This window comes from Dicentrarchus labrax, unplaced genomic scaffold, assembly GCF_905237075.1.
Source record: "Dicentrarchus labrax unplaced genomic scaffold, dlabrax2021, whole genome shotgun sequence".
Lineage (NCBI taxonomy): Eukaryota > Metazoa > Chordata > Actinopteri > Moronidae > Dicentrarchus > Dicentrarchus labrax.
Window position 1 is genome coordinate 25,531,184 of NW_026136720.1, and position 12,691 is coordinate 25,543,874.

At 39.7% G+C, this 12,691-nt stretch overlaps 1 protein-coding gene across 5 annotated transcripts in view; it reads right to left on the minus strand.

Annotated features, from left to right (window-relative positions):
* akap13 (A-kinase anchoring protein 13) overlaps positions 1–8,506 on the minus strand; it is a 137,239-nt gene extending 128,733 nt beyond the window's left edge. For 4 of the 5 annotated variants that reach the window (XM_051383118.1, XM_051383117.1, XM_051383116.1 and 1 more), the window contains exon 1: positions 8,280–8,506. The gene's annotated coding sequence lies outside the window, so the exon portion shown is untranslated. Of the gene's footprint in view, positions 1–5,222; positions 5,292–8,279 lie in introns of all 5 variants that reach the window. The other variant, XM_051383115.1, reaches the window with a different exon arrangement.
* Positions 8,507–12,691: the final 4,185 nt, after the last annotated feature.

Genomic DNA, 12,691 nt, shown 5'->3' on the forward strand with positions numbered 1-12,691 from the left:
AGTAACTTAACCTTGTCACGTAATGCTCATTCAATACATATTAATATGAAATATTACTGGGACCACAATTGCAGATGACTATTAAACAGGAATTCACTACCACTGACCATACGGGGGTTAGGGTCCAGCCACATACTAGGTTTTAACCCAGTTGTTTCTTATAAGATGCAGTGTTGACTGCCTAATTTTATCTTTATCTTACATCGCTTTCTAAGCTGAAGCCCTCTTGCCTAAAGAAAAAATTAAACAGACTTTGGAATTGATCCCCACTGCATGTTAAACTGTTGTTGTGCAAGATACTGAACTCCAAATTGCTCCTCATGCTGTGCATTGGTGTATGAATGAGTATTTGTCTCTGTTTGTGATGGGCTTTGCCATCACTGTATGAATGTGTGTGAATAAGTGAATGCGACATGTAGTGTAAAAGAGCTTTGATTTGTCGGAAGACTAGAAAGGCTCTATATAAATACAGGTCCATTTACCACTCATACAACACTCTCAGCAAACACTGAAATGAATAATCCAGTTCCTTTTTATACGTGGGTGAAGTGACATTACTGTAATGTGACCACAGAGAAGTGCTATTTAGTGTGTCTCTCCTAGCAGAGCAATTGGCAAGTATCACAACCTAACAGAGCAGTGTAACAGTGTCTTCGACTTAAATGAATCACTTCTGCACAGCTCTATATGGTCTACCTAATCTAAAACCATTATTTGTCAAATAACAGACCAATCCCTGAATGCTCCACAAAATGTTCTACTTTTCCATTGATAGCTTAAATAAAGCCACAACGTCCAACTTCTGCTCCAGAAGGATGAAAACCTCAATCAAAATCACACTGAGGTTAAATTGTTAAAAATCCAGCCTTGGAACATAATCTTGCTGAACAGTAAATCCTTCAGTACACTCCATTTGTCTTGAAGTGGCTAATAAAAGTTCATGGAAGCCACCTGGAGTTAAGTGAGGAGTAGCCGATACACACTCTTCATAAAGCATGCACGGAAATATAGTCTAAAATAGACTGAACTGAAATATCCTTTATTTATCAATACACTCTGATTGACTTTTCCAACAAAACATCTATAAAAAGGGATCATACACACCGTTTAAATTAATTTCCTAAAAAGCACTGTGGTCGGAAAACTGTTGCTCTATGCCATATAACTCACCCACAGGCCGTGTCAATCACCTACTTAAAGGCTACCTATCAGCGCCCTAGTGATGCAGAATCCAGGAGGAGCAGGTAAGTCTCAGTTTCCTTAAAATTACATAATGGAAAAAGGTAAGTGAAGCTGATAATACACACTTCATGCACTTGTGGACATGCAACAGGGAGAGAGATGATGGATTGATGGGCTGCCACGTTAGCGGCGCCCATGAGCAGTTTCTTGGGTTTAGGTTGCCTTGCTCAATGGCACCTCGGCAGTGCACAAGAGGGGAAACTGGCACCTTTCCAGCTACCAGTCCACACTTCATATTGTGGTCTTTCCCTACAAACTGAGCTACTGCTGCCAAGCTATGGCAACACACCACAGTCTAAATTATCCCACTGTAGTTTTATAATGAACCGAAAATATTTTTATTCTTCTCTCCAACATTGTGTTTTTGGAGCAGAGCATCTCTCACTCCTAGTAAAAGTATCCGCAACGGCTGCACCGGATGACGCAGCGGCCAGAAGCTCCTTAAAATGTTTCTTTCAATTTGTTGGGTTTTTTTTATTTGTTGCTGAAAACATAATTGAATGATGATGGATTTAATTGATCAGTGTATGCCTGAAATGTCACCATCATCAACAAGAGGCCTGTTTCAGTCTGAATGGGGTTAAATTAGGGAATTAAAGATGAACCTGCTGGCACATACAGGCAGACGCTCAGCTCAGATAGTGTGCAGTGATGTAAAAAAAAATCCTGCTGTACATCACAGCCCCCAATAACAAGAAGCTACAAGGAAATACCCAGAGCCCTGAGAAGACTGTGTCTATGAGTATGACTCAACAGTAAAACATCCACACTGGTTAGCCCACAAATACCAGTGCTTACTGTTGTGTGTGAGACAAAAAGAAATACGCACTGAGACAGACAAGAGAAAGACAGGAGAAAACAGGGTGTGTGTGCTTTCAGTGTGGTGAGTATTTTGAGGAGATGTGAGATAAGCTACAAAAAAAGGAGTGTTTGACAGCAAACATGTTTTCAGTGTTTTATTGCTCCTCCAAGAAAGGAAGAACATCTTCTCTGTCTGCCGGCCCCTGTTTTATTGTTCTGAGGATTCTCTACAGGAAGAGTCTCACGTCCTCACCACAGAACTTGTTCCTTACCACAGCACTTGTTCCTCTCTCTCAGCATACTGGGTCTACCCATTTTTCACATTCCCAATATTCCTTGAATCTCAACCACACACACACTCACATTTCACCAGTTCACTGTTTCTCAGATTGAAGATGTAAATAGTAAATGTAATACCTGTACTTGTATAGCGCCTTTCTAGTCTTCCAACCACTCAAAGAACTTTTAGACTACATGCCACATTCACCCTTTCACACACATTCACTCAGCGATGGCAAAGCCCATCGAACAGAAACTAACACATTCATACACGTTCACACACCGATGAACAGCTTTGGGAGCAATTTGGGTTCAGTATCTTGCTCAAGGATACTCTGACATGTGACGGGATGGAACCAACAAACTTCCAATAAGTGGACAACCCGCTCTGCCTCTGAGCCACAGCCACCACAGATGTGTTACCCAGTACGACACCAGCTAGAGTCTGTGGTCAGAAAGGATATATACATATTGTTATTATGCATACTGTTAAATACAGGAAATCTTGTGTAAAGCAACATTATGTTTTATGCAAGATTTGGTATTTGTGGAATTTGGCGCCGCCAGTTTCAGTACACCTGTAAACATACATATATAAAAATAAAAAAAAGATGAAAAACTAGCGAGTCGACAACTTTGCTAATACAGCCAAGTATCAAGTATTTCACTGATTGACTGTTATTGGATCAGCACTAGTACGGAAAAAGCCAATAATATATTCTCTGTTGGCCTTTGCTCTGTCATGACTGAAGAAAATGTAACAGTATTTTATAGGTAACTGCTCATTGTTCCAACGACCCATTAATCTGACACCCAAATAGTCAGAAAAAAAGAATTTGTGTGACAGCTCATTAATCCGAAAAAAAACAAAAGCCTGTTTTTACGAAAAGAAAAGATATTACCTTTGTTGTCATTGTCAGGTGACCTTTGTTGTCTGGCAACAATTATGAAAATGTGATTGTAGTTGGGCTAGGTTCATGCATGAAATCTATTTGGTTAGGTTTTGGAAAAGATCATGCAAAAGATCATCATGAGCAAAGGGCGTTTCAGAATAACAGGCTTTTTTGGGCCGTTGGAACAATGGCATGGCACTAGGGCTGCCCCCGACTAAAGATTTTCCTAGTCAACTAGTGGTCATTAAATAAAGCCAATAGTCGGCTAGTCGTCACACATCTATGATATTACTTTAGTTATTTAAATATATAGATTTTAACAGCCGCCTGTTAAATGATAATAGAAAAAGCGGTAATTAATCTGTATGTGTATGAACAACTACCATTTATTCCAACCCAGCATTGTTGTTCAAAACACCAAAAAATAACTTGTAACTTGCAGACTTATTGATATGATGATGTACAGTCGTGTTTGAGAGTCAGTTTTGAGAATGACACAAATATTAATTTTCACAAAGTCTGCTGCTTCAGTTTTTATAATGACAATTTGCATATACTGAGAAGTGATCAGCTCAACTGCAATTAATTGCAAAGTCCCTCTTTGCCTTGAAAATGAACTTTATCCCCAAAAAAACATTTCCACTGCATTTCAGCCCTGCCACTAAAGGACCAGCTAACATAATTTCAATGATTCCTCCGTTAACAGGTGTGGGAGTTGATGAGGACAAGGCTGGAGATCAATCTGTCATGACTGAGTTAGAATAACAGACTGGACACTTTAAAAGGAGGATGGCGCTTGACATCATTGTTCCTCTTCTGTTAACCATGGTTACCTGCAAGGAAACACGTGTAGTCATCATTGCATTGCACAAAAAGGGCCTAACAGGGAAGTTTATAGCAGCTAGTAAGATTGCACGTCAGTCAACCATCTATCGGATTATCAAGAACTTCAAGGAGAGAGGTTCAATTGTTGCCAAACAGGCTTCAGGGCGCCCAAGAAAGTCCAGCAAGCGCCAGGACCGTCTCCTAAAGTTGTTTCAGCTGCGGGATCGGGCCACCACCAGTGCAGAGCTTGCTCAGGAATGGCAGCAGGCAGGTGTGAGTGCATCTGCACGCACAGTGAGGCGAAGACTTTTGGAGGAAGGCCTGGTGTCAAGAAGGGCAGCAAAGAAGCCACTTCTCTCCAGAAAAAACATCAGGGACAGACTGATATTCTGCAAAAGGTACAGGGATTGGACTGCTGAGGACTGGGGTAAAGTAATTTTCTCTGATGAATCCCCTTTCTGATTGTTTCGGGCATCTGGAAAAAGCTTGTTCGGAGAAGACGAGGTGAGCGCTACCATCAGTCCTGTCTCATGCCAACAGTAAAGCATCCTGAGACCATTCATGTGTGGGGTTGCTTCCCAGTCAAGGGAGTGGGCTCTCTCACAATCTTGCCTAAAAACACAGCCATGAATAAAAAATGGTACCAGAACGTCCTCCGAGAGCAACTTCTCCCAACCATCCAAGAACAGTTTGGTGATGAACAATGCCTTTTCCAGCATGATGGAGCACCTTACCATAAAGCAAAAGTAATAACTAAATGGCTCGGGGAACAAAACAAAGATTTTGGGTCCATGGCCAGGAAACTCCCCAGAGATATATTTCAGTATACCATAGAAACATCTGTCAAAAACACCTAAAAACCCTGAAGCAGCAGACCCTGTGAAAATGTAATATTTGTGTCATTCTCAAAACCTTTGGCCACAACTGTCTGTCTCTCGCTCTCTCTCTCTCTCTCTGCCTCTCTCTCTCTCACCCCAACTGGTCGAGACAGACGACCACCCTTGCTCATGGTGGTACTGTTGGGTCTCTGTAATTAATGTTATAAAGAGTTCGGTCTAGACCTGCTCTATTTGAAAAGGTTCCTGAGATAACTTCTGTTATGAATTGGCGCTATACAAATAAAATTGAATTGAATTGAACTGTATATATGATGATATATGTATAATGTTAACAGTTACTTACAAATTAACTTGCTACAAACTCGCCCCTCCTTCTCCGTTTGACGCCTTTCGTTTCACTGCCTGAACCCACCTTGTTTGACAAACAAACAAACATCACCAACATGTCAACATCATGGCCGATCCACTCAATATGTTTCCGGCAATTTTGATCCACCATATTGAATCAGTGCATCCCTACTTTTTACAATACTTTAAGAAATGTTAACATGTTTGTTACTAAACCTTTTTTTCATGTAAAAAACAGGGCCAAAGCTGTTCAAAATTAAATGTTGTCTAAACATAAACAACTACATAAGAACTATATCTAAATAAAATTGGTAACATTTTGAGCAGCAACAGTTGAATGGAAGTGTGGCCATGCTGACCAAGCAGCTAAACTGTACAGAGAGACAGAAAAGGAAACAGCTGGATTTGCAGCCTCTCTCTCATCAGGACTCACACAGCTAGCACAGTGGAACATTCTGTGATTGGCCTAAAATATCACACTGCTTATGTTGCTGCAGAAGAGCATCTCTGTTTCCTTTTCTGGACATATTCCTTTATTTCCATCTCACACTAACATATTTTCAAAATAAAATATTTGCAGGCTTGTAAATTAACTTGCCCATATAATTACCTGTAATTCTCATATTCTCATCTATATGTGTTGCTCCTTCTGCTCAACCGTTGTTGATCTGTAACTTTTTCCCCTAAACCTTTCCATCATCGTATTTGAAGATGTGTACATCACAGGGCGACCTTTACAAATGACACGGACGTTAAATAGCTCTGCCCTGTTTTCTTTGCACCGTCATGCATTTTTAAATTCCCATATTAAAATTGTATAACTTATTGACTTCCTATCACAAGAAAAGTTGTGCAAATTAAAAATAAACTTAATTTGCAGGTTGCCTTAACTTTGCTTCACAAAAATGCTTCATTTGGAATCATGTCAATCATCTGTATCTGTATCAGGGCTAAGTCTAGCAGCAGCTATGGGTTTGAGTCCGAACAGTGGCCCTTGCGTGTCATTGTCATGGTACTTCTCTCACAGATCTTTGTTGTAGGTGGGGCATGGCTGGTCACACAGAGGAACACAAACACCTACTTAGGGATCATTGATGGTGACATTACTAGGGATGGGACTATACACAACATTATCACTTGTATATATATAATATATCATAAATATATTGTGGTGAATTTTCATTATCGTGATAATCGTGAATATCCTCTCAGGGCTTGACTTAAAAATGCTGTCTAGCAGGCCAGCATACAAGTATGTCCAGTCCTATATTGATTTCCTCATTCATTAACACGGGGACTAAAGGGACCCTGCATCTTTCAAGTCATTCCAAAATCCTAATCCTGTCACCATGGCTGAAGGCTCAACTTGATCGTTGTATCCCCCACAAAATAAAGTTGAACTTGATGTGTGGAAACAGTATAGATTCCAAAATAAAGAACAGGGAGATGAGATTTCTATCTGTGATGCAACAAATATATATATATATATATTTTTTTTTTTTTAAACTATGGTAAAGTGATTCCAGTATGCTTTAGTGCTATTTTAAAAGTATGATGTATATCATGATTTTTGTAGGTATCTTGTATCTGTAAACTTGAAAAATTATATTTTATATATGATAGGGATGAAAGGATACACTCCCGACAATTCGTGACACAAGACATTTTTACAACATTTTTTTAACAAAACGAGATTGAAGGTAAACTGTGCAAAATAATGCATATTTCCTCTTCTTTGTAAACATCGAAACTGATGTCTGCGCAGTATTTCATTTCTAAGATCTGATGTTTATGGATTCATATCATTGCTGCATTGTGTATGTTGAATTTTACAGCTGTAGATGTTTATGGTTGGGTTCATTTTAACCTCTTCATATATTGTTGGGTAAAATATTTTATTTATTTATTTATTTTTGGTTAGATCCCCAACCACAAGATAGCAGTGTTGAACTACATAAACTGAGGGCTATGATATTGGATGTTACAGAGACTGTGATGAATACAAATGCAAAGTTTAAAAAATTACCTCAGATTGTATGGATATGGTGGTGTGTTCTTTATACTATGACACTTATCCTAAAATTATTATTTATTTTTTTTTAAATTGAATCGCAATATATTGCCTAGCTTACAATTTCACAATATATATTTAATTGTAACCCCTCTATCGTGATGGGTATGGTATCACCAGATTCTTGTCAACACACAGCCTGCCTGTTGGGTAACCTACAGCAATGCATCATATTCTGTAGGATCATCGTATGTTTGTAGTGGGACTGTCCTGTGAAAACCACATGTGTCTAAAAAGTCAGCTTTGAGCTATGAGCTCAGGACTGGCTAGCCCTGTTTCAGACTTTTGATTTCTCAGCCCATAAAAAGACCATCATTCAGTTTCTCAGAAAGATGTAAACTCAAAATCACCAAATCTGGAAATACATGGTTTTCACTAGACAGACAAGGTATGAAAAGTTGTAACTTAAAAAGTAATTAGTAACTTAGGCTGTCAGACAAATGTATTGGTCCATTATATTTATAGAAGTAGAATATTTGACTCTGAGGAGTAGTGGAGTTGAAGTAGAAAGGTGCATAAAATGGAAACACTTCAGTACAAGTACCCTGAATCTGTAGTTAAGTACAGTACTTAGTTACATTCCACCACTGCCTGTTAGTGACACGAGAGTATCTTGCAATTGTATGTTAGCTAATGTCGCTTAAATTACAGCATACGGAAACCGCACACATACACCAACTTCCTGTGGGAAATAAAATAGCCTTCAATAAAGTTATTCTTCTCGAAGGACTACATCATGTAGACAGCGTCAAACTGACGTTGAGTTCCACCAACAGAAGAGTAAAATGAGCTTTTCCTGCCCAACCTCAAAAGTTCGTTGTTTGAAGCTGCAGCGTTGCAAACATAAAGCACAAAGGCCAATAAGGAGAACAAGTAAAGCAGCGTATCTGTTCTTCTATATATATCTTCTATCTTCTGTAAGCAGAAATCACACAGTAAAACACGGTTGTCAGAGTTTTGGCCAGGCGCCTCTCTTCTTACCTTGTTGCTGTGTTGACTTTAGAAAGAATCCCTCTCTCCTTCTCTCTCCTCCGTTTCGACGTCTTCCTGTATGTCTCTAAATCATATATCCTCTCTCTGCGTATGTTCCGCAGACGGAACTTTTAAACACCATTTTATTTTACGCTCAAATCCTTTTTCAAGTTGGGCGCTGGTTGGGAAGATACTGGCTCCATGCTAGGAGTCATTCCGATGTCAAGTTGAAGGGACGCTGTATTTCCGGTGATAATTTTCAAAATAAATCTGAAAAATCTGAAATACTTCATTGGTCCCTGGGGAAAATTGGTTTCGTTACATATGCTTAAGTCGCTAAACAAGACACTAGAAGTAATAAAAAGGACTTCAAACTATGTGCATTATATTTAAATATATAACGACAATATTTATAGAAAATAGAGAGAGAATATAAAGTAAAGGCGTAAAAACAAGCTGCTTGCACGATCGGCGCATGCGCACGGTAGCTGGTAATCCCTGTTAAGTGACAAACTTGTTGCCCTAACAGACAAGCGCATGAAAAAACAAGTTGAATTCGCGTCCAGTAAGGCACATTAAACGAAAACTTGGAGATGCAATACTTTTAATGTTAAGAAACAAGTTTACTTTATTTTGAAGGGAAAGTAACCTCACGTCCTGTATAACTTTTTTAAAATTATTTTTGTCATGACTGTTGAGAGATGAATACTAAATACGATCAGAGAAAATAAGTGTTTAAAAGGAAAACATTTGTTAATTTAAACTTTAACATTATTTTAATTTAGTGTCAGTTCAGTACAATAAATTTAGTTTTGGAAAAAGTCAAAATGGTGCATTTCAATGAGAGGTTATTAAGACATGTGCTTTAAGTAGCAGTTAAACATCTATATGGTACGCAGGAGTCAAGTATACAGAAGATGTTCTGTCGGTTCAGTACCTGTATGACTAAAGGAGGACCTCTCATGGTACAAGAGAAAAAGTACATCTTAAAGAAGAGTCACTTAAGTGCCACTCATAGGAACACATACACGAGATTTAAGAGAACTTGTGGCATTCAACTAATTTTCTTGTAGAATCTTATTTTAAGCACAAACAACCTGTGGTGATTCGGCCTGTATCAGTCCAGTAAAACCTGTTGGACCCAAAGGTCCAGTGTCGGTGTTGGACAATACAGGTACATAAAGCTGTCTGCTTACAGCCACTGGGAGAGAAACTGTTTCTCCAAGTCAGCAAAAGAAATAATAATAAAGACACAGAGACAAACCTTTATCTTGGAGCAGTAAGTAAAGTAAATCAGGGAAATGCTGAGCACTGGCTGCCCTGATTTTACTGATTTGCTGATGTTACTGTGATGAACCTAAAGACATTCAGAGCACTTAGGCCAAAGAGAAAGCTAGTTACATCTAGCAAACCCCTAGACAGCCGGGTGGGACACTTAATATTGTGGTACAGTTCACTGCTCGTACACTTCATAAACAGTACATAAAAAGTTCATCTTCATCGTATATGTAGCGAGAGGGCCAACAGTCTGCAACCTGTTAGCAAGAGAGATAGAAGTAGATATTAGGCTGTTAGAAGAGTAGAGCAGGTTAGTGCACACTAGAACGTCAGGGGAAACTTAAAACAGACCCAGTTAAGATCCACTTAAGAAATGGAGCTGTACTATATGCAGTACACACAGCCAAGGGCGCTGGAAAAGTTAGGACAATTCCAAGGGCCCATGACTGACAGGGGCCCCAAAAAATAGGTAAAAACTAATATAAAATGATTAAACCATCATCATTCAGTATATATATTCCAAATATAAATATAAAATTAATCATCTCTTTGTTTTTACTTGTTTTTGGCAGTAAAAGTTAAATATCCCCATTGACCAAAAAGTAAACATCCATATTGACCGACCACCCCCCTGTATCTGCATGAAATGGTTTGGTCCTGTTTAGTTGCAGTCAGTAGATGTGCCAGAAGTACAGTGATCACAATGTTGCCTAGTAAATCAAAATCTGGTTTTCAAAAAAGGAAAGAGAGAAAAGAGAGAGAGGAAAGACAAAGGAAAGGATGTCAATCTGTAACCCAGTGTTTCACCAAGAAAGGAGCCTATAGTCTGTGAGTGGTATTAACCTGTTGGCTTAATGTCCATAGTGAAATAAGAAAAGCTACAGACTAGTGTACATTTAATCACCATTTAATCAGTTCAGGGAAACGTTTAGCAACATATTCACATTAAATCATTGTCCCTGCCCCTTTTAGCAGACTTAACAACAGATGAGTCGGCAGCACCCCAGTCCCCCCCATCACTGTACCCCTCCCTGTCCCAGTGAAGAAGGTGAGCAACATTGTGTTCCATGACAGGCCAGTCAGCGTCATTGCAGGGAGTCTGTGGGGATTTCTCTCTTGCTCTTTTTACCATTACAAAAAAGAAAATGAAATATTTATTAATGACAGAAATTCAAACACATTAATATTTTCTCACATAATGATCATTATGAAATAAAAAAAAACCAACAACAACCTACTGTATGTACTGGATGCTGGATAGTTGGAAACAGTGAGTAGTTTACCTGAGCTGCATTTAAGATACAGACATTAAAATAATCCAGTTTGATACGTTCATTTAGATTGAATTATGGAATGACATCTATAGATACAGACTTTATTATTCCCATCATGAAGGGCAATTTATTTGAGAAGAATTTTCCATTTTGAAATTTTACAATAAAATACACTGAGACTGTAAAAGATGGCCTTTAGCACATTTAGTTTAGTGAAGTGCATACTGTATGCAGACTTGCATGCATGTACAAATCAGTTGCAAGCCTTTAATTAGAGTTATGTAAAGCTTTTGATGGGACAGTTAGGTCTGAGAGATGTGGTGACAACAGCTGCACAGAGGGGGCCCAATTTGATTTTTTTGTCATGGGGCCCAAAATTCCTAACTTAGTTCTTAGTACAAACTGAGTTGTAGCAAATAGAGGAGCAGGGCGTGATAGAGAAGGTCACGCAACCTACAGACTGGTGCGTACCGATGGTGCCAGTCATGAACAGGCACTGTGAAAATCTGCATAGGACTCCAAAAGCTAAATGAAAACATTTAAAAGAGAGAGAAATCAAATGCCAACAGCAGAGGAGACACATCTATGGATGTAGATTCAGGCTTTTGGCAATACCATTGTATGAAGACAGCAGCCTCCTAACCACCTTCATCATACCTTTTGGGAGGTATTGTTCTAAGCACGCACCTTGGCCTGCCTTGCCTAAATATTGCCCCAGAGATTTTCATGCACAAAATGAATGAATTTTTGGAAGGACTGGAGGGAGTAGCTGTGTATATGGACGATGCAAACCTGCAGTGCACATTGGAGAGAATTGGAGAAAATTGAGCTTGTCTGTCTACTCAACAAGGAAAAATGTGTGTTTAGACAGCCAGAGGCTCAGTTCCTGGGCCACATAGTGGATGCCAAAGGTGTGAGAGCAGACCCAGGTAAAGTCAATGCCATCAGCCAATTATAGGAGCCCACAGATGTGCACAAGCTGAAGCGAGCCCTGGGCATGATTAATTACATGAGAAAATATATACTAGATAGAGACTGTCAGAATGGAGAGGATCATCCTGAGACACCTGCGACCCTGGTGGGCACACAGCTGGACCCCCTGCAGTTTGCTTACCAGCCTGGTATTGGGGTGGACGACGCAGTAATCTACCTGCTACTCAGATCCCTGCTACACCTGGAGGACAGCGGGAGCACGGTGAGGGTCATGTTTTTTTACTTCTCCAGTGCTTTCAACACTATCCAGCCATCACTGCTCAGAGTGAAGATGGAAAGTGTGGGAGTGGACCAACAACTGGCTGCATGGACAATAGATTATCTCACCAACAGACCACAGTATGTGAGGCTCCAACACTGTGTGTCTGACGTTGTGCTCTGCAACACAGGTGCCCCTCAGGGTATGGTGCTCTCTCCCTTCCTCTTTACCCTTTGCACCTCGGACTTTACCCACAATTCCACACTCTGCCATATCCAGAACTTCTCAGATGACACAGCCATTGTTGGATGCATTTCTGAGGGGAACAAACTGGAATACAGGACTGTTATCAGGGACTTTGTCAGCTGGTGTAAGCTCAACCAGCTTCAGCTAAACACTGGCAAGACGAAGGAGATGATCGTTAACTTCAGGAGGAAAACATCCCACTTCACCCCAGTGAACATCCAGGGATTGGACATTGAGGTGGTAGATAATTAGAAATTCCTGGGTGTTCACCTCAATAAAAAAACTGGACTTTACTGACAACACCCATGCTCTCTACAAGAAGGGCCTGATTCCTCAAGACTTTTTATGACTCTGTGGTTGCTTCAGCCATCTTCTAATTAATTAATTAATTAATTGCTGCTGTGACAAGGGAATTTCCCCATTGTGGGATT